Genomic DNA, 26,155 nt, shown 5'->3' on the forward strand with positions numbered 1-26,155 from the left:
CCCCATTCTCCTCATGCCGTCGTTTCTGCGTTATCGTCGTTATTATAGCATCGTCATTATTTCATAATCCTCTCATCGACGTCACGCCGTCGTAGAAGTATCGCCTTCGTTGTTCCGTCAGCGTCAGTTATTCGTCATTTCATTGGCCTCACTACGTCGCCGCGTCAGTCTAGTTGACGTCAAGCTGTTACACTCACGGGCGACTTTGGCAAGGGAGTGTCATTGAAAGGGGCGGCGATACTGGTGACTGTATGTCGCGTAGAGCCGTCACAACGCAGAATGACCGCTACAGATTCTAAATAAACGTGTATTCAGCAATACAATGTGTTGGCACTATGCTTTAATGCTAATGAGATTGCCTTTGCCAGTCAACCTGAAATGGGTCTGCAGGAATTTTTTCGAAGTCAACATGCTGTTAGTAGAGTTCACAGTTTGTTGGCGTTTGTGGGATCGGGTTATCTTGCAATCACTTCTACAAAAAAAAAAAAAAGCCCTTAAGCGCCTACTTAGCGTCGTAGTGAGTCGAAACAGATGGGAAATGTAGGCCTCATTTAGAGAAGAAGCGAGGATTGGTTGAACAGTAGGTAAAATTAATAGTACATGCGCAATTCGCGCCTGTATAGTCGAAAATCAACCACTTCGCACTTCACTCCTGTAAAGGGTACATTACTGTAGACATAGACATGTTGAGGCAAAGCCACCATACGAGACTCTTTTGGAAAATTGAGCGAATTCACTCGGTCAAAGCAGGGCTCGAGCGAGGCAATTGTGTCCAGAAGGCGGCTTCGCTGGTGCCTGCAAGAAGCGACAATTATTCGTAGAGTAGGCAGAATTAGCGCTATCGGCGAAATTAGCGCCATTATTGTCGAAAATTAGCGACATTCCACAATATATCTATTGCACTATCCCCAGGATCGGCCGACCTCGCCTCCTGTTAAAAAAAGAAAATCACCGACGATTACGAGAGTGCCTAACACGAAATCTGAGCGCAGCTCTTAACATCCTTTATTTTCGAGACATATTGGCTGGAGCGGACAATATCTTCCGTGCGGCACATTGCAAACGGATTGAAGTGTGGCGTGCCTGCCTCGCTAATAGGGAGATCGCGAGATGGCCGGCGTGGGTGACGCGCGGGCGCGATTCACAGAGTCCGCAGCAGACAAACCTCCGCTTATGCAGCGCTTTGTTTCTATATATGGTATTGTTGGGCGCGCTCGCCGCATGCTATCGCTGAACAGACGACGGCGCGCTACTCTGGCGACATCTCGTAGCGGTCGTCGCCGCAGAGCCCGTCTTGCGCGCCACTACGCTTTTCTTTTGGCGCTTTCACTCTACCCTCCTCCTGCGCTTTCCGCCTCATGGTTTCGCTGCACCCGCCTCCTCCGCTTTACTCCTCGCGCTCTCTTCGCTCTCGCCGTCTTTCATCTACTGCGGCGTTCTACGTTCGCTCTTTCATCCTTCGCCGTTATCATTCGCTCGGTTACACCGAGGTACACGAGCGACGCCGACGGTCAACGCAGGAACGGGCGCTTAAGAGCTGCTCTTTAAAAAAAAAAAAGAAAGGATCAACGAGGAGGTCCACCACGTAGCGCGAGGTCTCACGTTCCGCACCCGCGAAGAAGGATCCTCTCTTGGGGTTGGAAATCCAACGGAGGCATGGACAGAGAGGGACAGAATGACCAGATACTGTGATATTATAAAATTTTATCAAAACTCAAGGTGGGTTTATCCGGTCCCTAACCCCAAATTCGACAGGGCCCAAGCGGTAGACTGGCGGCAGCTACAAACAAAGACATTCCCCAACCCCGTCCATCTCAGGAGGATATATCCGGACATCTACTCAGATGATAACTGCAAGCTATGCAGCAGGGCTCACGCATCTCTTAGACACATTCTCTGGGAATGTGACGTTATATGCGAAGAAAATGCAGTTTCCGCAGATGAAGCTGCGGCGCGATGGACGGCCGCTTTGCGCAGCTCAAACGTCGAAAATCAACTATGGGCCATCCAGCAAGCCCGTGAGGCGGCGAGGAGACAGGATCTCCGGACCTCCTCGGGGGTGGCCTAGGTCCAGGCCACGAATTTGCCGGATTGTTACTAAAGTTGTTGCCACCACCACCACTAAGCTTAGGTTCATGCTCACTCACGAGCATCCCCCCTGATTCAAACTCGTTCCACTAATCTTTGATGCGTAAGATAGAGCACCAGTGAGTGAAGAAAGGCGTGACTATACGGGAGTATATGTATACACAATAGTGAGCGCGAGCATGAGCGAGTACCAGTTAAATTTAGAATAACGTTTTCGTCGTCGGCACTTATTCTTGCTTCTCCGTACTTTGCTGGAACGTCAAGTCTCTCCTGCGATGATCGGCAGCGATGTTCAACCGCCCAGAGGAAGCGAAGCAGACCAGATCGACACGAAGGGAGAGAGAGAGATGCAAATGAAAGAAAGGCAGGGAGGTTAACCAGACTTAAAACGTCCGGTTTGCTACCCTGCACTAGGGGAAGGGAAAGGGGAAATAAAGACGGAAAGAAGAGCGTGACAAAAATGAAAGCATGAGAAAAAAAAATATGAGAAGGGATGAAATGGGGTCATTAGAGTCTTTCTAATAGGCCACTGTCACGTAGAAAAGTCAACAGAGCCTTGACCGACTTTTGCTGCGACGACAGTTCACGTCGGCATTCCAAAACTGACTGTTCTGAAAGTGGCCTGTCGTCAAGGCGCGCCAACGCGGTCGCTAGTGACAGCCGGTGCGCGCTGTATCGAGGACAGTGGCAAAGCACGTGGTCGATAGTCTCTTCGCCGCCGCAGTGTCTGCAAGCCGCGCTGTCATCCATACCGACTCGGAAGGCGAAGGATCTTGTATAGGCGACACCAAGCCACAGTCGGCAAAGTACTGCTGTTTCGAGTCGAGAGAGTCCAGGCGGGGGTCGAAGTCGAAGGGATGGGTCCAGTCGGTGTAGACGTGTATGCTTTAAGCTGGGTGTGTTCCATAAAGTTTTGATGGCTTCATTTGCAAGCACACGAATTTTCGTTGCAGCGTCTGTTCTTGAGAATGGAATGGAGTCTTGTAAGCCCTCCTCGTGTGCAGATCGTGCTGCTGCGTCGGCAAGTTCATTGCCCATTATGCCACAGTGGCTTGGAATCCACTGCAACGTGATGTCGTGTCCTTGCTCGACGAGGTGGTGAAGCAGCAGTCTGATTTCCATAACTAGTTGTTCGTGGGGTCCTCGGCGTAGGGCAGAAACCAAACAATGAAGAGCAGCCTTGGAGTCAGTGAACACGCTCCATTTCCTGGGTAGTTCTTCAGAAATTACACGAAGTGCACAACGAATAGCAGCAAGCTCCGCGGCAGTCGATGTAGTCTGGTGAGATAGTCGAATCTTAATTGTGGAAGGTTTTGCAGGAAAGATCACCGATCCTGCAGACCCATTCACCGTGGTTGAAGCGTCAGTATAAAGATGATGATGCTCGTTGTAAGTCTCATACAGCAAGAGCAGTGAAAGCTGCTTGAGTGCTGGAGACGAGAGTTGGGCCTTTGTTCGTATTCCTGGTACCATTAGTCGAACATTTGCTCGAGCCAGGCACCATGGTGGAAACGGAACTTTCGCTGGAGCTGTATAACCTGATGGAAGGTATGCACGATAAGGCAGGACTGTTTCGCAAAAGGAAGCACGTGGTCGATCCTCTGGCAGTGACGCTAGATGATGGGCAGGGGCTCGAGCAAGGTGTCTTACGTGTGCTCTGAGCGCTTCCATGACTATATGGGTCTTGGCTGGGAAATCGTGTGCAATGGCAATTGTTTCAGCCGTTGACGAACACCGCGGCAATCCAAGACACACTCTAAGTGCCTGGGCCTGGACGCTTTCGAGTGTGCGGATATTACTTCTGCAGGTGTTGGTCAGCACAGGCAAGCTGTATCGCAAGTACCCAAGAAAGAGCGTCCTGTACAGCTGCATCATTGCATGTACTGAAGTACCCCAGACATTTCCTCCAAGAAACTTAAACACATTAGAGATATCTGTCAGGCGCTTCTTTAGGTAGGCCACATGAGGACTCCAGCAGAGGTCACGATCAATTATTACGCCTAAGAATCGGTGCGTCCTGACATAAGGTATGCTTTGACCGTCGATAGAGACATCGTATGATCTCATTGGCTTTCGGCTAAACGCGACCAATGCGCATTTTTCTGGCGAGATCTTGAGGCCTTGTTCATTTAAGTATGCCGATGTTGACGCGGCAGCTTTTTGAAGCCTGGCGCGTACTTGTGGCCGTGTCACACCAGATGCCCAGACGCAGATGTCATCGGCATACATTGATATTTTAACTGTGCTCGGAAGTCGTTCCACGAGACCAATGAGTACAAGGTTGAAAAGTGTGGGACTCAAGACACCGCCTTGTGGAACTCCATGGTGCGTATAGTATTGCGAGGTTGGGCCAGCTTCAGTGTTAAGAAAGAGAGACCGCCTATGTAAATAACTGCGAGTCCAACGATATAATGGACCGCCTAGGCCCACCGATTCCAATGCTTCAAGTATCGCGTCATGAAGAACGTTGTCGTAGGCTCCCTTTATGTCTAAGAACATTGCGACAGATAACCTCTTACACGTCTTTTGATGTTGAACATAGGTTACCAGATCGATAACGTTGTCGATAGAACATCGGTGACGTCGAAAACCAGCCATGGCGTCCGGGTAGATTTCGTAGTGTTCAAGGTACCACTCAAGTCTGGCGAGGATCATTCGCTCCATTACCTTCCCAACGCAACTTGCCAGCGCAATTGGTCGGTATGAAGTAATCTCTAAGGGAGACTTGCCAGGCTTAAGAAGCGGTACCAGGCGGCTGATCTTCCAATCTTGGGGAACGTTGCCCTCCTGCCACGACTCGTTATAGATATTAAGGAGTGTTCTTCGTGCCCGTTCACCAAGGTGACATAGCATGCGGTAAGATATGCCATCCGGACCAGGCGACGACGACCGATTACATAGGGCGAGCGCCGCGTCAAGCTCTTGCGTCGTGAAAAGCAGATCCATGCGTGAATCTCGTGAATCTGGAATACGGTTCAATGTAAGCGAACCTGTACGAGTTGGCTGGCCCGCAACCATAGCACAGAAGTCTTCCGCCACATCAATGTCTTGTCGGCGCTGGAATAGTGCTAGGGCCTTAAACGGGAAACGCTGTTCCGGAACAGAACGTAGACCACGCACAGTTCTCCATATTTGAGATAGTGGTTTGCGGGGATCTAGCGACGCACAAAATTTCGACCACCGCTGAGCCTCTAGTTTGTCCATGCGGCGTTGTATCTTCTTTTGCAGTCGCCTGGCTGTTCTTAGATCCTGAATTGACTTAGTGCGTCGATATCTTCTTTCGGCACGACGGCGAATCGCACGAAGCCGCTCCAATTCCAGGTCGAATTCAGAATACCTTGGAGAACACGTGAGTGTGCGCGTGGCTGTCTGTGCCGTTTCCTTGATAGCTTGTTGAAGTCCACAAGAGAGGCCTTCGTGACAAGCGTCCTCAATGTGGGATTTAAAGACAGTCCAATCTATTCTTCGTATCGTGGTGGACGTATACGTGTTAGACATTCCCGTGATCTTGAGGTAAGTGGGGATGTGGTCACTTCCGTGCGTTTCAATGTCCAAAAACCACTTAACATGTGTGGCGAGGCGGTGGGAGACGAAAGTCAAATCGAGGCAGCTGCTGTACGTTATTCCCCGCAGAAATGTTGGACTCGCGTCATTCAGCAGGTAGAGACCGTTGTTGGAAGCTAAGGAAGCTAGTCGTCTTCCCGTCGCGTTAACCTTAGAGCTTCCCCAAATGGTATGGTGTGCATTGAAGTCCCCGGTGATAATCCATGGACCAGGTTGTGTTTTTAAGATGTCTTCTAGCCTTTTGGTGTCAAATCGGCTTGATGGAGACAGATACACCCCCAAGAGTGCAAAGGTGACATTCCTATGTTTAACAGTCATGCACACGTACTGATTGTCGTCATGAGGTTGCACCGGTTGGACGACGTAAGTAAGTTCACGGCGAATAAACACGACGACCTTGCTGCTTTTGATGTCGCTTGATGAGAATGTTGTCTCGTAGCCGGATAGTCTTATTGGATGGGATAATCTTGGTTCACAGATGACAATGATTGGAAATCGGTTAGTGAGAACAAATTGACGAAAATCGGCGATGCGAGATCTTAGACCTCTCGCGTTCCACTGAAGGATCGACGCTTCTCTGACCTCCTTACGAAATGACTGGTGATTGTCAGTCATGGCTGCACTCAAGGCTTGCTAGGACGGGGCTCAGCGCGTCGAGCACTTGTAGCCGACTTCGAGCAGATGGAGTGTCAATGCTTGTCAGCATGGCCCTGATGACATTCACAATAGATCGCAGCACCGGGATCATTTGGCAGTCGACTGTTGAAGCCTCACCAACAGAAGCGGGCTTCGATGGGAGCGTCAAGTGTGGAGGCTCCTTAGAAGACTGATAGCTTGCAAGCGTCGGCCACTCTTCCATGGGGGCAGCGTTTCCTGGGGCGACAGGATATCGTCTGGAATATTATTGTAGCTCAAACAGACAAGAAGGCGGTAGGGCCGTTGGCCTTTCCCACAAATGCAATCGCACACGAGAGTTAAAAGTTTGTTGAACCACAAGCCAAAGGGATGTGCTGACTCTTGAAACTAAACGTGCTGGAAAGCAAGACTGTTTTCCTTCTTCCTACAACTCTGTTTCCCTTTCCTATTTACACGCAGTCAGCGACGGCCTTAGCGAAACACGCCAGGCACGCACAATTTATTGCTAGGCCATCTCAAACCTCGGCGGCGTCTCCGGCTAGCAAAGAACTCTGGAGCCGGTGCCACAGCGCAGCGTACCGCTGTCCCACTCAAGGTTTGTCCGCCCGGAAAACGCTCGGTGTTTACATGACGATGCGTTCTTCGCGTGCGTACCACGCTTCAACGGCGTGCAATGCACGTCATCCCTCGACACCACGCGGGCTTTTTTCAGCACCCAAAAATGATATCCAAGTGGTTGCCACGCGGACGCGTAGTGGAGCGTACCCCTCCCTATACACAAAACACGTGGGCAACTCGCGACACTACGAAAGTACACAACACAGTCATAGTACGAAAGAAAGTCAGTGACGGTGATTTGAATTAGACGTGAGTATATGAACGTGAGTAACTCTCGGTAAATATGAGCGACTGTGTCTGGGTGATGGGTGTAGGTAGGTGGTAAAGAAAGAGATTGAGCGCGGGAGTGAGCGTTGGTTAGTATGAAAGGAAATGAGTAAGAACGGCTGGGGAGTACGGACGAGTGTGAGTGCACGTGAGTGAGTAGAGAGCCTGCGATAAATTAATGATGTATGAGTATGAGGGGGCGTCCGCCTATTGAGCCAACCTATACGTCCAAGTGTCACGGCTGCGTCGCGTTGACCTGTGGCTGGCACGTGGCGTCGTCAGGTCATCTTTCGTCGGCGTAGTCTTGGCTTCCTGACTTCTTCGGGACGGCAGCGTGTCGTTATTACGTCGTCGAGATTGTCTCTTCATCGTCTTCGTCGGCGGTGGAGGATCTTCGTCAGTTGGACGAACAGCAACCGCATCTCCATCGGTTGCTGATTTTAGTTTTCCGGATATGGGCTCGCAGAGCGGCCCCGGGCTGGGCTGGTGTATGGTCGGCGCTCCGGCGACAGGTAGCGGCCTGGTGACGGTGACGGTGTCGTCGAGGGCTCCACTGAGTGGTGGCGAGGTAGTCAGCGATATCGCGAGGTCGTTCGCCAATCTGTGGTCGCAGCGCGTTAACGGCGAACCCTCGCAGTCCCATCTCCTGGTATGGGCATCGGCGGTAGATGTGCCCGGCTTCTCCGCAGTCATAACAAAGCGGACGGTGATCGGGGGCGCGCCAAACGTCAGTCTTCCTTGGAATGCCGCGTGGGGTGTCGGGTTGGCGTGCTGGCGGCGGGGGTGGTGGTGGACGACGGAACTGTGTCGTCACTGGGCCCTGCCGTGGGCGCGGAGGGGTAACATGACGGCGGGCTACAGTGGCGTATGTCATCACTCGCGGCTGAGGCTGCGGCGATTCAGGGGCTACTCCGATTTGTTGTTGGAGCTCCTCACCTACGGCGTCGGGCAATCGAAGCCACTTGAGGCTGTGATGACGGGAACCGCTTCTGTAGCTCCTCCCGCACGACCGCTCAGATAGTGTCGCGCAGGTCCTTGGTGGCCAGTGACTGAACTCCGGCGTAACTTGTCGAGTTCGTGAAGGGGTTGAATTGCCGGTTCCGCATTTACAATGTCTTTTCGATGCTAGTGGCCTCGCGAAGAAACTCGTCGACAGTCTTCGGTGAGCTTCGTACCATTCCGGCGAAATGTTCCTCCTTTACACCACGCATTAGTAAGCAGACTTCTTTCTCCCCGGACATTTCCGGGTCAGCGTGGTGAAATAGGCGGCTCATCTCTTGTGTAAAGATCGCGGTGGTCTCATTAGGCAGCTGCACTCTAGTTTATGGTATTCCTTGGGCTCGTTTTCGGCGTACGACGCTTGTGAATGTCTTCAGGAAGTAACTTCAGAACAGGTCCCATGTTGTTAACGCGGCTTCTCGGTTCTCCAACCATGTTCTGGCGGCGTCTTCCAATAAGAAAAAGACATGTCGCAGTTTGTCGTCGCTGTCCCAGTTGTTAAATGTAGCGACTCTCTCATTTGTCTCAAGCCAGCTTTCCGGTTCCTCGAACATTAAACCTCGGAACGTCGGAGGCTCCCCGGGCTGCTGCAGCACGACGGGGGACGCTGGGGCTGCCATTGGGGTGGACTTGGTGCCGACCTTCCTGGTCGTATAAGGCAAAAGTCCGTGTTCCGGGGGCAGTCCTTGCAGCCTGCGGCTACCTCGCTGATTCTTGGCGACGTTGGTGTTGTCTTCCGCGTGAGGGCTTGGGTCACGGCTTTGTGGGGGCGTCCTGTACATGAACGCAAAGCACCTTCACCAGATGTCACGTGGTCGTCACGTCAAAGAACACAGTAGCAATACTGTGAAAGGCAAAAATAGCTTTTATTGGTAGAACCTGTGCCCACAAAACAGGCTACACTTAAAGCACAACGAGAGCGGCGAACACAGTCAGCGATTGTCGAAAATCTGATCAATGGGTCAAGCGCGTCGGCTGGGCTATGCACCAATCGTCGAATGTTTCAGACTAATCGCTGGGACCCGCGCGCCTTCCACAATGTTCTACATTATTCGCGTCGCGCACACATGCAATCCGATTGCACAAGTTTGGGTCACAGACAGTGGATGAAACCATCGATAACCTATCAGAAACTTCCCACACATGCAAGCGCGTCCTGCGCTGTGCGATAACATTTGTTAGACTAGTACATGTGTCAATATGGCCGATACGGCTACAAGTGAAGCATATAGGCCTGTCATCTGGAGTACGTATGCGGCCGGGTTGCGATACCGCGTTGGGTCATTCAGGTTGCCGCTGAGTATGACAGTACTTGGGACGGAGTGTAGTCAGGCCGATTAACTGAGCAGACGTTGGTCAAGCCAACGTTGGCCAATTCCTGGCGCACGACGGACTGGATCAATGAGACGGTCGCCTGGCAATTGTCGGGGCCATGGGTAAAGGTCATGACAGGAGATGCGGGTTCTATTTCACGTCGGATGATATGTAGGATGTCATCAGACCGATTGGGTGTGGGCGAACTGCGGAGATCTTCGCAGGTGGACGTAGCAGCCGTGTTGGGAAGGCGGCGAAATGGCTGGGTAATGCGGCGACTCTTGGCTTCTTCAAACCGCCGGCATTCGGTAATAATGGCTTGCACTGTGGAAGAATTCTTGAACACAAGGAGATGGAAGGCATCATCTGCTATGCCCTTAATGACATGTGCAACTTTATCAGGTTCAGACATCTTCGGATCCACTTTGCGGCACAGACCGAGTACATCCTGGATGTACGTTAAGTAGGATTCAGTGCACGTCTAGACACGCGAAGCGAGGTCTTCTTGGGCGGCGCGCTCACGTCCAACAAGCTTGTCAAACAAATCTTTGAGCTTCTGTTTACAAGTGTCCGAGCTGGTAAGTTCCTAAATTAGACGAAGATATAACGTACGCGGAAGTGTATGAGGCGGCACAATCCGCAGTTAAAAACTCGGCACCGGGCCCAGACTCGATCACAAATGCAATGATTCGAAACATGGGTTCGGTAGCCCTAGCGAAAATCACAAAGGTATTTAATAGCGAGTGCTGGGCCAAGGGAGACTTGCCCCAAGAGTGGAAATTGGCTAAAATAATCATGATCCCCAAACCAAAAAAGAATCCCTCGATTGATACACTACGGCCGGTGTCGCTCACGTCCTGCCTAGGTAAGCTCTATGAAAGGGTTATCCATAGCAGATTGCAGCGATACCTGGAAGAGCGGAGCTGGTTCCCGGACTCCATGATAGGATTTCGCACGGGTTTATCTTGCCAGGACGCGTTCCTCCTACTTAGAGATGAAATTCTAACTAATATACCGTACGGCGACGAGAGACTAGTGCACTAGACCTTAAAGGAGCATTTGACAACGTCTCTCACGCCGCAATATTGGAAGAACTCGAACTCGCGGGTTGTGGTGAGCGCACATACAATTACTTAAGAGCGTTTCTTTCCAACCGCGAGGCGAGCATCAGTATTGGCCAAATCACTTCGGATTTATTTAAAATGCCTGACAAAGGAACACCTCAAGGAGCTATATTATCTCCTCTTCTCTTCAACATTGCGATGTGTCGACTCGCGCGCGATCTGGATCGGATACCCGACCTAGGTTACACGCTCTACGCAGACGACATCGCGCTGTGGACGAGCAGAGGTTCACTAGGGGATAAGGAATATACGCTCCAAAGTGCAGTATTAGTGGTGGAGAAATTTTCTAGATGGAGTGGCCTGAAGTGCGCACCCGAAAAATCTGAGGTTATCCGGATACACGCGAAAGGCTACAAATCCAGAGGATCGATTAACATCGTGGTTGAGGGCCAATCAGTCCGAGAGGTACCCACGATGCGAGTCCTGGGTTTGTGGCTTCAGAGCGACGGGAGACCACTACAGACACTCAAGACCCTCAAATCCACAGCCAACAACATAGCCCAAATGATACGTCGCGTGACGTATCGAAAAGCGGGAATGCGAGAAGACGATACCCTAAGGCTCGTACAGACCTTAGTGGTTAGTCGAATAATCTATGGCTTACCGTACCAAATCCTGAACAGGGAGGAGGAAAAGCAGGCTGACACAATAATTCGAACCGCTTTCAAAGCTGCTCTGGGCCTGCCTAAATGTACTTCAACGGAGCGCGTGTTAGCTTTGGGAGTGCACAATACTTTCGACGAACTGAGGCAAGCCACCCTGATGCGACAGAGGGAGCGCCTCAGCTTCACAAAAACTGGTAGGGCAATATTGGCTAGACTCAATATCCCAGCATACCCCATTTATCTCACAGAGCAGGCCGTACCTCTCCCTCCTTCGATGAGATCCAAAATTACAGTAGCCCCAATTCCAAAGAATATGCATCCAGAGTACAACAAAGAAAGGCGCAAAGCACGTGCACAACAAATTCAATCAGCCTACTCTAACAACCATAGGTACAACACGTACTACACGGACGCAGCTCTGTATGCAGACACGACCGGGCAACGCTACCAAAGGAGGTACGCCCTGGCAGTCGTGAACGCTGTCAGCCAACAGCAAATTACCGCGTCGGCCACGGCGGGATCCCCAGCCTCGGCTGAAATATTAGCAGTGGCGATCGCACTCGCTCACGCGGAGCGTTCGCAAAGGGACTCGGTCGTGGTCACGGACTCCCAGGAGACATGTCGCATGTTTCTCAAGGGGCACGTGACTGCGGCTAGCCTCGCGATAATCCCGAAATTCTTCAACCACCATCATCGCCTACTCTGGTGCCCGGGCCACGCGGGGGTACAGGGGAACGAAAAGGCTAATGCGTTAGCTCGAGGGTTCACTAACCGAGCGACGGCGTCCTCTTCTAACCCCAACCACCCGCACTACCCATCACAAAATTCCACCAATTTAAATGCCAAAGACATCCTTGCTCATCAGCGTGGAGTCCGAAGAAAATACCCGCCGCCTCACCCACAACTTAACGGGGAAGAGGCCGCCGATTGGCGTAAAATACAGACCGGGGTGTTCCCCCATTTAAAATTGCTAAACGCCATGTATCCTACTCGTTATAGGGCCAACTGTCCTTGGTGCGGTGGCATACCTACCCTAATGCACATAACCTGGGAGTGCACTAAGCACCCTCATAGGCAAAACACCAGTAGGACAATGGAGCAGTGGGAGGCACAGCTCGCTCGCTCCGATCTGGCAGGACAAAAGTCCTTAATTAGCCAGGTCAGGCAGGCGGCAGAGGCCAGTGGGGCCCTGGACTGAGAGGCTCCGACCACCCCTCCTTCAAATCTTTAGAATCACAATAAAGTTTCTCTCTCTCTCCTCCTCGTGGTTCTGAAACTCGACGCGTGCCGTGCCCGCGAGGTAAAATATGAAATTAGCGAGCATGATGGTCTGGTCCCAGTGGTTTCTGGCGCTCATCCGCTCATTCAGTTGAAGCCAGTCTTCAACATCAGTGTCATCGGTGCCAGAAAAGGTTCTTGGGTCGCGTGGTTGTGATAATGATCCCGCAACCTCCACCAAAATTGTTACTGGGTTAAAAACAGTAAGGTGTATATTTACAGGCTATTTACAATACCAGTAGCAGCTGTTAGATATGGAGCTGGTTCCTGCGATCACTTCGAGTTCCCCAGACCACGTCGGATTGCAGCATAGCTAATTGGGGAGTGCGGAGGCCGGAAGGCGCATTCCAGAGAAGCGACCAAGACAACAAGTTCGTGCGTCGCCGGCATTGGAAGGGGGCCTGGGACAATGGAGCTCAATCGACCCCCTTCGTCTTTGAAGAAGGCATTTGCCACCGCTGCGGAGCCGAGTCACCGGTTGCAGGTGGGCATCCGACAATGAAGCAGGTGCACGAGCGCCCCCCCGCTCCTTCTCCAGCCTACAAGTGGATTGCCAGTCTGCGTGGCAAGACCGCAGAGAGCCCCGACAGGTGTGCCACGCGACACGGGCGCCTACCATTGGCTGCGGGTGGCGTCATCGGAGTGGACTCTCCCATTGGTCAGGCATGACGTGACTTGCAGTGCTCGAGGGGCTTATAAGAAGCCTTCCAGAGAGACCTGAGCGTGCTGGGACGTGCCCTGATTCCCTGATTCACCTCTCTCGAACTTCTTGCCGCGGGCCGCAGCGTCCGAGTTGCTGCCGGCCCGTAATGTCTGTACCACTGTTAATTGACGCTCACCTCCCTGTATAGAATGTAGAATAAAATCCTCCCAAGTTTTGGGTTTTCATCCTGAAGTCCCGTCCTGCCAACCCCTACATCTGGTGGCAGCGGTGGGATCGCCTCCGAATACATCAGCTGGTGGCAGCGCTACGAATCAACCTTCGTCGAGAGAGATCGTGAAGAACCGGGAAGAGCGAAGAAGAGAGAGCCTTCGTCGAAAGAGGTCCGAAGAGACTGGGAGTATCGAAGAAGGAGCGAGCCTTCGACCCAGGGAGTCCGGAAGGAACCGGCAACAGCGGACGAACGAACCGGATGGCAGGGTGCTGCAACCGTAAGTGAGCGCGTGGTTTTTTTCCTTATGATTCGCCAGACTCAAAGGTTGTGTGTTCAATTTTGATAGTTCTGGGAATCGGGAGTTTGTTGCATTGTGTGTTTGCACAAATTAATTAAGGAAAACAGTTTTAACCACCTGTCGGGGCAGCTGCCATGGATCTTAGAAGGTTGACGAGGTTAGACTTGTTGTTGGTGTGCGACGATTTGGGAGTTGAGGCGGACGAACGGATGGAAACGCCAGCTATCATAAAGGCGATTAATGATAGTGGCAATGATCACAAAAGCATTGCGCTTGCTTGGGAGGTGATACAGGAGCCACGGGAGCGTGTGCGTCGTGTACGTTTGCGAGAGCGTCGTGAACTTAGGAGTAAGCATTAGCGTGAAGAACGTGAGAATGAACGGAAGCATGAGCTTCAAGAACTTACTCTTAGGTGTGAGCTTCACGATAGTGAGAATCAACGTAAGCTTGAGCGTGAGCAAAAGTATGAGAGAGAGAAGGCAGCACTGATCAAAGAGATACAGTATTGTGATCAGTTATTGGCACAGAGAGAACGGCTGTCTGAGAATTCTGTAGGTAGTACAGAGCGAAAGAATGAGGAAGTGTCTAGCGGACTTTCGCCAGAAGCCGACGAGAAGAGTAGTGCCTGTGAGATTGGCTGCCGATTCATAAGCGAAGGGAAAAGGCTAGCTGCTAACGATGCCTTAGTGGCAATAGAGGCCGTTAAAGGCCAGAGTGAGAGCGACGAGGTGCTGTGCCAACAGATGACTGTGGAGACAGCTAGGCCAGCTGCGAACAAATTGGCACAGTTACCGCGTGTGTGCGTCGCTAGTAAGGTTAGCGAGGTTGCTAGCGAAGAAAAGGGAACTGTTGACGCGACAGACGCGAGCACCCATGTCAGGTCAGATCTGCGTGCAGAAGTGAAGTGCGAACTGAGCGATGCAGTTGAGAGTAGTTCTCGGGATGGGGAGCTCCGTAGTCCACGAGAGAACAACTGCATTGTTCAGGGATCGGTGCGGCTCTCCGCCAGTCTAGATAGCCTAGATAGGGATGATTCAGTTAATCATTCGGACTGTGCGCGTGAGACAGCGATCGATACCGACGGGCTGTGTGCCGATGCACAGCGTGAGCTGGGCAATGTAGCAGAGGGCAGTTCGCAAGAGTGCGAGTTGTCTAACTCGAGTAAAGCCTGCTGCATTGTTCCAGAGTCGGTTGGGCTGTCCGCCAGTCGAGGCAGAGAGAGGGTTGATTTAAATGTAAATCACTCAGACTGTGTGGGTAAGAGACCGATCCGGGCCGACGAAATGTGTACCGGCCAGCACGAGGCACGAGAAGGCGACATGAAAGCGAGTGCAAAGAGAAAGCGCCGTAAAAAGAAGCGCGGTAAAGACCGAAAGTCGGTAATTAATGTAGCGCCGCCAAAGATGGCCAGAAACCCAAGGGGGCAGGGCGCAAGGAAAAAGGTGCGGTCGTCAAGGACGATGTTGACGCATCCAAAACGTTCGAGCCACAGGTCAAAGGGGGACCGCGAAGAATGTTCTGCACGGACGCGGACAAAGGGCACGAGGCAGTTAAGCTCCTCGTCGTTCCGTAGTTCTTCTCATAGCTCAGCGTGCAGTTCGAAGAAACGCAAGGTGGCAGGACGAGACCAGGTGGGGACGCTCATAACATCCATCCATCCATCCATAGGGAGTAGCGACGCGGTCAATCGAGCTTGTGTTGAAAGCGGGGCGCGGGGACGCAAATTGGCAGGAGACCGTAACGTCTTGGGGGAGCTGATAGTGAATCAGCCCTTTTGTTGTTCCTCCGTAGCCAGAGTAGCTTTGAAACTGCGGCCTCCCCGGGTACGACTCAAAGTATGAGTCAGACGTAAGCGTTTGGAATGAGAGGCCAAGAGAGCTTCCGTAGAAGTAAAACGTGTTATTTTGTTTTATTTTTGAGCATCGGAAAGTTTTCGCGATTTGAGACTAGAGTTTCTTTCAAGGTGTAAGGTTTGAGCTTTGTGTTTTCGTTTGAGAAGCTGGAGATTTGAAAGATGCGTTTTAAGTAAACGTGTAGTCTCGCGAGATGCTCATTAATAAGTAGATAGGCTTTTTTTGTGTGTTTGAGTAACCAAGGGTCAAGGTTATTGTTAAGAGGCCTATCGTAACGCGCGTGTGTGTTATTTAACCTTCTTTCTTTTTAAGGGTTTTTGAATTTTGTAAGGTTAAGCGCGTAGGTTTTTAGTAAGTGCATGATTTGCACGGAGAAGCGTTCTTAGTTCCATTAGCGCGTGTCCTGTGTGGACGGAAGGAAGCAGACTTTATGACTGGGTTGCTCGTGTGTGTTAGGGCAGCCGTATTCTGACTTCTTTAGTGAACGTGCGTGGAAAGAGTTAGTAGAAGACGCATCATTTTAAGAGTTCTGCGGAGTGTGTAAGTCCCGCGAGTTTAATTGTTCGTTTACGTCACGTGTCCTGTAGGACTTTCAGGAAAGAAACGTGAGTAAGCGTGAATGAAAAGTTTGCCTACAACGCAAGTACGCGTTTTGTTTAGTGACCGCAAGGCTAGGGCGCTTGTGATTAGGTACTTGTGAGGTTGACCAGATTGTTCAGTGGCACCATTACGTGCGATAAGTACGCCACTGCGATAGATTGGAAACATGCTGTTCGTGTGGATAGGCCACTTAAGTTATGTTCGGCTGTTTTCATTTGTTGTTTGCATCGTCGGCGACCCTTTTGTTTTGCAACAACAATAGTACTCTGGTCTTGTCGGCAATCAAGGAGAAATGGATAGCTGTTTGGAAGGGTGGTTGGAACTGTTGTCAAAATTGGGGAACTAAAAGATCAGGGTTCATTTTGACGCAGTAATAGCCTGGCGAGTCAGGGGCGAAGAGCCTGCGCTTACACGTGGGGCAGCGCTGTGTTGTTTTGTTTGTTTGACGTTTGTTCTCCAGGGCCAAGGATCCCGAAGTTCGTCAAACGTGGCTCGACCCCAGTACCCTGCAGCTTCTATCAGCGTTCCTCATGGCCAGCGAATTGATTTCACCGGCCATTCAGAACAACCGGGGCGAGGACGAGCTGTTAGATATGGAGCTGGTTCCTGCGATCACTTCGAGTTCCCCAGACCACGTCGGATTGCAGCATAGCTAATTGGGGAGTGCGGAGGCCGGAAGGCGCATTCCAGAGAAGCGACCAAGACAACAAGTTCGTGCGTCGCCGGCATTGGAAGGGGGCCTGGGACAATGGAGCTCAATCGACCCCCTTCGTCTTTGAAGAAGGCATTTGCCACCGCTGCGGAGCCGAGTCACCGGTTGCAGGTGGGCATCCGACAATGAAGCAGGTGCACGAGCGCCCCCCCGCTCCTTCTCCAGCCTACAAGTGGATTGCCAGTCTGCGTGGCAAGACCGCAGAGAGCCCCGACAGGTGTGCCACGCGACACGGGCGCCTACCATTGGCTGCGGGTGGCGTCATCGGAGTGGACTCTCCCATTGGTCAGGCATGACGTGACTTGCAGTGCTCGAGGGGCTTATAAGAAGCCTTCCAGAGAGACCTGAGCGTGCTGGGACGTGCCCTGATTCCCTGATTCACCTCTCTCGAACTTCTTGCCGCGGGCCGCAGCGTCCGAGTTGCTGCCGGCCCGTAATGTCTGTACCACTGTTAATTGACGCTCACCTCCCTGTATAGAATGTAGAATAAAATCCTCCCAAGTTGTGGGTTTCCATCCCGGAGTCCCGTCCTGCCAACCCCTACACAGCTGACAAGATGTATGCATGTATGTATGTATGTATGTATGTATGTATGTATGTATGTATGTATGTATGTATGTATGTATGTATGTATATATATATATATATATATATATATATATATATATATATATATATATATATATATATATATATATATCAAGAGAGAGAGAGAGAGATCAGATCGTTTGCGCTTTGTCCATCCCCCCACTCGAGAAATGGTTGGGGCACCACTGCCACACCACTGCCACACCACTGCCACACTGATGACATGGTGTAGCGCGTACCGTATTTTGCCACAAGGTTAGTTCTGGTTTCCAAGGAGCCTCTTTGATGCCAACTTGGATCACTGGGTATGGGCCGGTAGGTGTATGCCACTCTTTAAGGACCGTGTTGACGCCAACTCGGGTACAAGGTCCCTGGGAATGTGGCGCTCTACAATGACAAAAAAGATACCTAAATGTGGAATCGAACCCACGTCGCAAAGGTCCCTCAAGGACAGCAACCCAATGCATTTGTGCCACAAATACACTGAAACTCTCGCCAACGTGGGTCACTGAGTTAGTGCGGCAAACGACGGAGCGACTCTCAGCGTTAGCAGGCGCCGGCGCGCCACGGTTGTCGACTCGGAGGTCACGTGAGGAACTGTCGGCAGTGCCACAATATGGCGCCACGTGTCCAGAAAGTAGCGCGAGAGAGGAGTGTGGTTGCCGTGTGACGCGTTTCTCAGCGTTGACACGCATCGATGCGCCATGCGTTTCGGCGGCCATGCGCATGCTTCGGGGCGGCGTCGCCAGATGGCGCCAGGCATTCTTAGGGAAGCGTGAAAGAGTAATCCCGCTGCAGTACACGCTTCTAAGATAACTCGTTTTGTCGGTGGCAAAACCTTGCGTCAGATTCATTATGGTGACATTTCACAGCCACTGTCACTGTTTTTTTTTGAACTCAATCAAAGCTGAACCCGTGCAACCATAATGTTTATGAGAATGTGTTGAGTCCGCACCAGTCTGTATAGGTTGCCGGCACATACAGATCTGAGCCACTCGCGCACTTGCCTGCCCGCGTCCGCGGCCTACCAGTGGCCGTCATGTGCAGCATTCCCACCGGTGTAGATTTCAGAGTAATCGACCCAAATGCATGCATGTCGATGCATGACATCAATGACCTCGAAACAATGTCTGACCGAGTGGATCCTCATTCACACATGTGCAATGAAATTTGTTAAACCTACGCCTCCCATCACTGAGCCGGTATTTTGCATATTCTCGGTCACGGTTCTGGTGTATGTCGTACCAACAAATGGAGCATTCATATGACACGGGTCTCTTATATGTGTAGATATGAGGCACCCTCCGGAGGGCGTACCTTTAAGGGGGCATCCTTTTTGTAATCGTCTCTCCTTCACGCTTTCACCTGCCGAACGGTATCAGAAAGTCTTCGAGGCTGACAGGGGTGTACGTAGTTATTTGATGACCAGGGAGCACGTCATGGACCATGTGTTGCTCAGTGCCGGAAATCTCCGCGCGGAAGTATTCAGAGATAGAAAAGAAAAAAACATTGACTCGCCATCCCGGCTCTGCGAATGTGGATGCCTAGCGTTTGCGGTAGATGCATGGGAAATGCGGTGACCATGGAATGCATGGGAAATGCGGTAGATGCGGTAGACCACGGTAGATGCATGGAAAATGCGGCGCAAGTGGCGGCGTAATGTGGTGCCGTATGAAAAAAAAATAAGTAAAAATATCGCAGTTCCACCTGAAAGTCGAAGCGTCGACTTCGATAGCAAATTAGTAGATGGCTATACCAAGTAAGGATAGCAGCTTAATCAAGTGAATTCAAGTCTTTATTTCCACCATGTACCTTACAGATGGGGGACAACAGCAAAAAATCTCCCTGTAGGCGGCTTGACGTAATGAGCGTAATGAGCGGCGTTTGGGCATTAGCAAGGAAAAGCAGTCGATAAACAAATGTATACACTTGATCAGGGCAGAACAAAAGTAAAGCACAATGATTGGAAAAAAAATGAAATGAATAAATACCAGGATAAGTAAATAAGTTTTTTTCTTCTGGAAGCATAGATCTAAGTTCATCATGAATAAAATTAATCCGGACTGCGGGGTTTCAGTCTATTGTAGTAAGTGTGGGGGTTTGCTCGATTTACAACACATGCTATGGCGCTGCTTGGCGTTGGCCGGTGATGGTTCTCGAGGTGAACAGTGGTGGCAGCGAATGCTGCACAGTGAAGTGCTGGCGGACCAGCTCAGGGCTGTCCAGAGGGCCCGTGTGATAGCAGAGGGGCTCGGCCTCTCTGTACCGACGTGGGAGCGGCCCGCATCAGTCCCAGACTGATCCCTCAGGACCTCAATAAAGTTCTTCATACCATACCATACCATAGATCTAAGTTTAGCAGTGGAACAAATAAATAAATCAGAATTAGTAGACTTGTAACGGTTTAACCGTGATGACAAAGCATAACATAGGCGTTCTATTGCAGAGGTAAAAGCAGCTACGCTCTCGTATGTCTCAAGCCAGCTTTCCGGGTCCTCGAACGTTGAACCGCGGAACGTCGAAGGCTCCCTGGGCTGCTGCAGCACAACGGGGGACGCTGGGGCTGCCATTGGGGTGGACTTGGTGGCGATCTTCCTGGTCGTCTCAGGCAATAGTCCGTGCTCCGGGGGCAGTCCTTGCAGCCTGCGGCTACCTCGCTGGTTCTTGGCGACGTTGGTGTCGTATTCCGCGTGCGGGCTTCGCTGACGGCTTTGTGGTGGCGTCCGGTACATGAACGCAAAGCACCTCCTCCAGATATCCCGTGGTGGTGACGTTGAAGAACGCAGTAGCAATACTGTGAAAGACAAAACTAACTTTTATTGGGCGAACCTGTGCCCACAAAAGCAGGCTACACTTATAGCGCAACGACAGCGGCGAATACAGTCGGCGATCGTCGAAAATCTGATCAACGGGTCAAGCGCGTCGGCTTTTATACATCAATCGTCGAATGTTCCAGACTAATCGCTGGGACCCGCGTGTATTCCACAAAGTTCTACACTGTTTGTATGCGACTACTGCAGCCGCGGACAAGAACTTCAGTATAACCTGCAAAGGAGGATTTACTACTCGAACGAAATCGCCGTACCAACGTCTCACCATTAATCGGTCTGGGCCAGCGCTAAAGCGGCACCTGCCTAAACTTTCCGCTCCGGTGCTTATCGCCGGGCCATTTCGCTCCCCTTGGCAGGAACCCTCCTTGTCGGACGTGCTGGTGTAGCACAGGAAAAGAGCACCTACTTGGGAAATCCAAGCGGGACATATTTTAATGTAGAAACATTAAGAAAAGTAAAAAAGAAATGTATTGACAACGTGATCTTACTCGTGGACCTCACCGTCACGCGTGCAATCCTTGGGCGCGGCGCCATGAAAGGCCTTTTTATCACTTTACTGCATGAAAAAACAAAAAACTACACACACACGCACACACACACGCACGCGCGTGCACACACACACACACACACACACACACACACACACACACGCACGCACACACACACACACACGCACACACACACGCACACACACACACACACGCACACACACACGCACACAGTTATTAGTGAGGCAGCAAACGCATGCGTCTAAGAAGCGCGTCTAATGAGAGTGCAGCTTTTGAGCCACGCACACACTACGTATATAAGCCCCGCTGCTTTGCGAAAAAAAGAATATAAAACACGATTTTGTTGGGCACTGAGTTTTCGTATGCTTAGACTACACGAAACTGGAACGAAACATAAGCTTATTGGGGTGTATTTCAACACACTTTGATTCAAGATACTTTGAAAAGTTTAGGGATGAGTACCCAGAATTACATTCGGAACGTAGCCGCAAAAACATATTTGGTATATTATCTGGCCCAGTACTTTTCTTATTATTGATCTTGAGTATAAGGTTACGAACACCAGCTGTAGTGATTACCATACAAGGAAAAGGTGATGACCACGAATCAGTGCAGAACGTGGGAATGCGTCCACCATCAAAGGTGAACACTGATTTAAAATAGTCACAAAAGGCTTCAGTGATGCTAATATTACCGAGCATATCAATAGTAATATTATAATTATTATATGATTACATTGTTGATATTAACGGCCCTCTTCTCTACGGAATCAAACAACTGAAGCAATCTAAATAGCTTCAGCTCATCATTCATCATTCATCAGCAATGAGAACATCATCCCAATGATAAAGAGAACAACTTCCATAACACGGCGCGCTCCTCGTATAAGGGCGGCAGGCGTTCAGACAGCGCACCGCGATGTCGCCCTCATGGACCGGTTCGGTGAGCGTCATCAAAACAGAGGATGTTGCCAAGTGGAATACGATTAGTCTTGCGTAAACTGCAAACCCCTGAACACTATACACAACCTATCTTCACAAGATACAGTGCACGAACACTGGTTGCGGTCGTCGCAACTCAGTCCGCCGATACGTTGCGTGAAAGACGCGATAAAAGAAAGCATAGATACGAAACACGATTACCGCGAAGCGCTAGTTCAAGCACCGGTCATGCCTAGCTTGGAAGTGAGGGCATACAGGTTTCACACGCATGGCCGTTGACAACTTCCTGAGCATGATGCGCAACAAATGGTCGGCAATAATAGAGAGTTTTAGTTTAGGGGACGGAAGGCGTTAGGGCCCCTAGCACTTGTCTGCGTTTCGGTACGGATGCAGAAACAGGTAATGTGTTAGCGGCCGCAAACGCAAGCCGCACTGAGGTTGCATGCGCTCGCAGGGCCATCAGAGTCTGATCGTTGCTGCGTTGTCACTTTTTTTTAATATGAGCTCAAGCACATGGAGTAATTTACAGTAAACTGTTTATATTTATATATATATGTATAGAAACGATGTATGTCGACACTAGGCAAAAGATTTATAAGATTATATATCTACGCGCCTACGTTACGACCTAGGCCGCGCCGAAGCAGTCCAAACATACGTTTGGCAAACAGTAGTCAGGCGTCTCGTGCAGCATAATCAGTTGTGGTCTGTGTTCTGTTTATTGAGAGCCTCATGCAAATTCTTTAACATGCCGCCGTTGCGGCGACAGCGTGCCTGTGTGCTCTGCGACCAGCTTTCTGACCACCTCGCCGGCGCAGCCATGTTCCCCGTCTGTGTGGCGGGACGGGCGCCTTGTATCGGCTGGTCTCGCTTCTCGCAAGTTCTCGTAAACCGCGAGAGTCACGTGGTTAACGCTACTGTAACGCGACCTCTCAGGAGCAGCGATGTTTTCGGCCGCCTCAACAACCCAAGGACGCAAGTAGGCGTAACCATCTGCGCATGCGCAGTACCGTCGCCCCTAGTTCTTCCGTACGCAAGCCGCTTGCGTCCCCTTAATTTAAGCTATCTAATATCGCACCGGAAACCGCCTGCGGTCGTAGTCTATCTCCTATGAATATAGGTGTGCAATGCCTTTACAGGGAAGTGCCGTCCCGCTGGAAAAAGGCACTTTGTTGTAGTTTCTAGGATTAGCTTATAGCTCTCGAACACAAGGGGTTCTTGTGGTTGAACTTACATTACAGAATTAAACTCCGCGCACAGCCTGTTGACAGTGGGGTCGCACACGCGGAGGCGTTTTCGGCGCCCAAGTGACTCTGACTCCGTCGCAGAAGCTTAAGTTCCAAGGTGCGAACTGTAACAAAATTGACCGACGATTACCGTACCCCCTAATGCGAAATATGAGTGTAGCTGTTTGTGTTTTGAATTCGCAACATATTGTGCCACAGTATTTGATTGTAAACTGACAGGGTCCTCTCGGTTGCTGCGCTGAACTTCTGCTCGGGCAGCACGTTTCGCAGCGGCGGCAGACGAAGTATTTCCACCGGTCGCGTCGTTCACTTTTCAGAAAGGAAGCTTGATTACGGGAACGTGTGGCTTGCGCGGAGCGCATTTTCTAGCGGCGACACACGCCCTACACTCTTCCACATCTCGTGGGGGTGCGGGGGCAAACCTCAACACTTAAAGACGCCTAGCACGCAATTTGAGCGGTGGGAGGTACAGCTGACCGGCGATACCCTGGCGGGACAAGAAGCTCTCGTCCAGCAAGTACGTCGAGCAGCCATGGCCAGTGGAGTCCTGGAATGAGGACACCACCCACTCGACCTCAAGAGCAACCACCTCGATGGTTCTAATAAATGTTTTTTCTCTCTCTCTCTCTAGCGGCGGCGAAACAGCGCACGCGCAGTGGGGCCGAAGCCCAACCTGGAGCTTTGTTTCCATAAACGGTATTGGTGGACGCCTTCGCCGCGTGCCTAGTTACCGCCGTGGAGCGAGTCTGAAGTAGCCGTCCGCTCTGCTCCTCACCCATTCGTCACACTCTCCGTCTCTGCTTTCCACCTGATGGTCCCGAGGCACCCGTCTCCTCCGCTTTCCTCCTCGCTCTCGCCGTCTTTCATCCTTCGCTGTGCTCGTTCCTTCGGTTATGCCAAGCGACGTCGATGCTCAGAGAGCGAGAGAGAAAAGGCAAAGGAAAGACAGGCAGGTTAACCAGAGATTATCTCCTGTTGGCTACCCTGTACTGAGGGAGGGGCGAGGGAATGCGATAGGTGAGAGAGAGAAGGAAATAAAGAAAGGAGAAAAAACTACACACACACGCACGTACACACGAACTGTTTCTGTGGGCACTGTCACGCAGCCCGCAAAGGCGTTCCTAGTGTTATGCAGTGTCACCGTACAATCCTGCGTCACACAGTGAAGTCACAATCTGTCAGAAAGTCCAATGTCTTTTAAATTCCGCAGCAGCGCCTTCATAGCCGATCACGCTGATGTTCGCGTAGGCGAGTTTTCTAGTATCTTGTTTTCTGCTGTTGGGCGCTTATCCAGTTTGCCTAGGGGGCCTGAGGGGACTGATTTTTGCGAGTTGAAACGAGAGCACTGACTAAGAAGGTGCGCGATTGTTTCCATTGCACCCGCAAAAGTCACAAAGTGGGCTGTTGGACATTCCGATAATAAAGGAGTACGCCATTGAAAATGCTACTCCAAGCCATAGACGAACTAGAAGGGCGCAGTCGCGTCGTGGAAGCTCGGGCGGAATACGGAGCTGTAAATTAGGGTACAGGGTACGAAGGTGTGCACTTGTGAAATCGGCTGAATGCCAGTGAGCTTATGTCAGGTCGTGTGCAAATACGGCAAGTTTTTTCGCTGCGTCGGCTCTCGAAAGAGGAATGGAAACGCAGTTGACGCCGTCGTGGGCAGATCGGGCAGCTGCGTCTGCTCGATCATTGCCGTGTATTCCATGCTCAGTATCATTGCTCGGATCATTGCCATGTATGCCAACGCTCAGCGCAGGCACGAGTGCCTAGGGGCTGCGCTTCAAGAGATACATAGAAAAGTACACAACTCAGCACAGCTAATTTTCGAAGTCTGTGACCGTATAATTTTAATGGTCTGATTGAGACGTCCCAACTTCAGCACACGCGCGCGTCGAAGACGACCTTAGAATCTCAATCATCAAAGTAGCGTTTTTGTAGCCAACCGGAACTACCTCTGCTTAACCTCTCTACATTTTAATGCATCATTTTCGTTCGCTCTCTCTCTTGTACCTTCTCTCTTTAGCCAACTTATGATTTCGCGCACGATGTTGTATGCACGCGTACGCTCAACAAACTTCGAATTAGACTCTTATCCGAGTTAGTCTTCGTGTAACGATATAAACTAATGCATGGCCGATGGTGGGATCAAACCTGTCCTTTCCAGCACAACATTCAAATGCTCTGTGCAATAGCCCACAATCGGAGGCATGCTTCTCTCGTGCCAAAGCCACACGTTGACAATCCTTGCATGTGCGTCATCTACAGTGTCTCGCATTCTAGAGCGCAGCTCTCAGGCGCCCGTTCCTGCGGCGAGCGTCGGCCTCGTACTTCGTGACCGGGCGAATGAAGCAGAGCGTAAAGCCTGTTTCACATGCAAGCTATTGAGCGAATGGAGCGAACAGCGGCGCGGCGCTGCGAAGCTTTTCGCGAGGTTTCGTTTCACATGCATTGCCGCCGCGCGTTTTCCGCCGCTGCGAATAGCAGTGTTGCTGGCGAAAAACACGGGACTTTCAGCCAGTTTGGGTAGTTTGTGACTACCAACAAAAGCATTGCTTTGTCCCTGCCTCTCAAATTTTTTTATTTTATAAATACATATCCTGCGCTTAGCAATTAACAATTCGTTGAAAAGCTCTCTTGGCATGTTGCCCGTACCACGCGTAGCAAGTGAATAAACATCGTCCTATGCGCAGGCTTTCCCGCACTAGTCCTCCACTGGTCACGTGTCGAGACGGGCCGTTCGGAAGCGGTGTTGCCGCTCTGCCGCTGCGATGGAGTTCCAACTTGCCCGAACCTCGCCGCTCCTGCCGCTGGTGCCGCCGCCGCCGCCGCTCGAAACAGATTTCTGCGGCGCGGCGGCAGGATTCGCGAGCGTTTTCGCTTGCATGTGAAACAGGCTTAAGCTGTGAGCAAACGCGGAGCGCAGCGGCCGATGAAAGACGGAGAGAGAGAAGAGACCATGAGGAGGAGAGCGGAAGAGGAGGGTGCGGTGTAATGGGGAGGCGGAATGAGGAAGAGGAAGGTATAGTGAAATCGTGAGAAAAATTAGCGTAATACCGCGTAAGGCCGACCATGGCGACCAGATTGGCACGCATCGTAAGGGCGTCTCGGTGCGCTCTCTCGCCTCCGTTCAAAAACGCAGGGGCACACGCACATCGAGGCCCTATACGCGTCGTCTGTTCGCCAAAGCGCTGCATGAGCGGAGGTG

Source organism: Dermacentor albipictus, chromosome 2 (genome assembly GCF_038994185.2).
Source record: "Dermacentor albipictus isolate Rhodes 1998 colony chromosome 2, USDA_Dalb.pri_finalv2, whole genome shotgun sequence".
NCBI classification, from domain to species: domain Eukaryota; kingdom Metazoa; phylum Arthropoda; class Arachnida; order Ixodida; family Ixodidae; genus Dermacentor; species Dermacentor albipictus.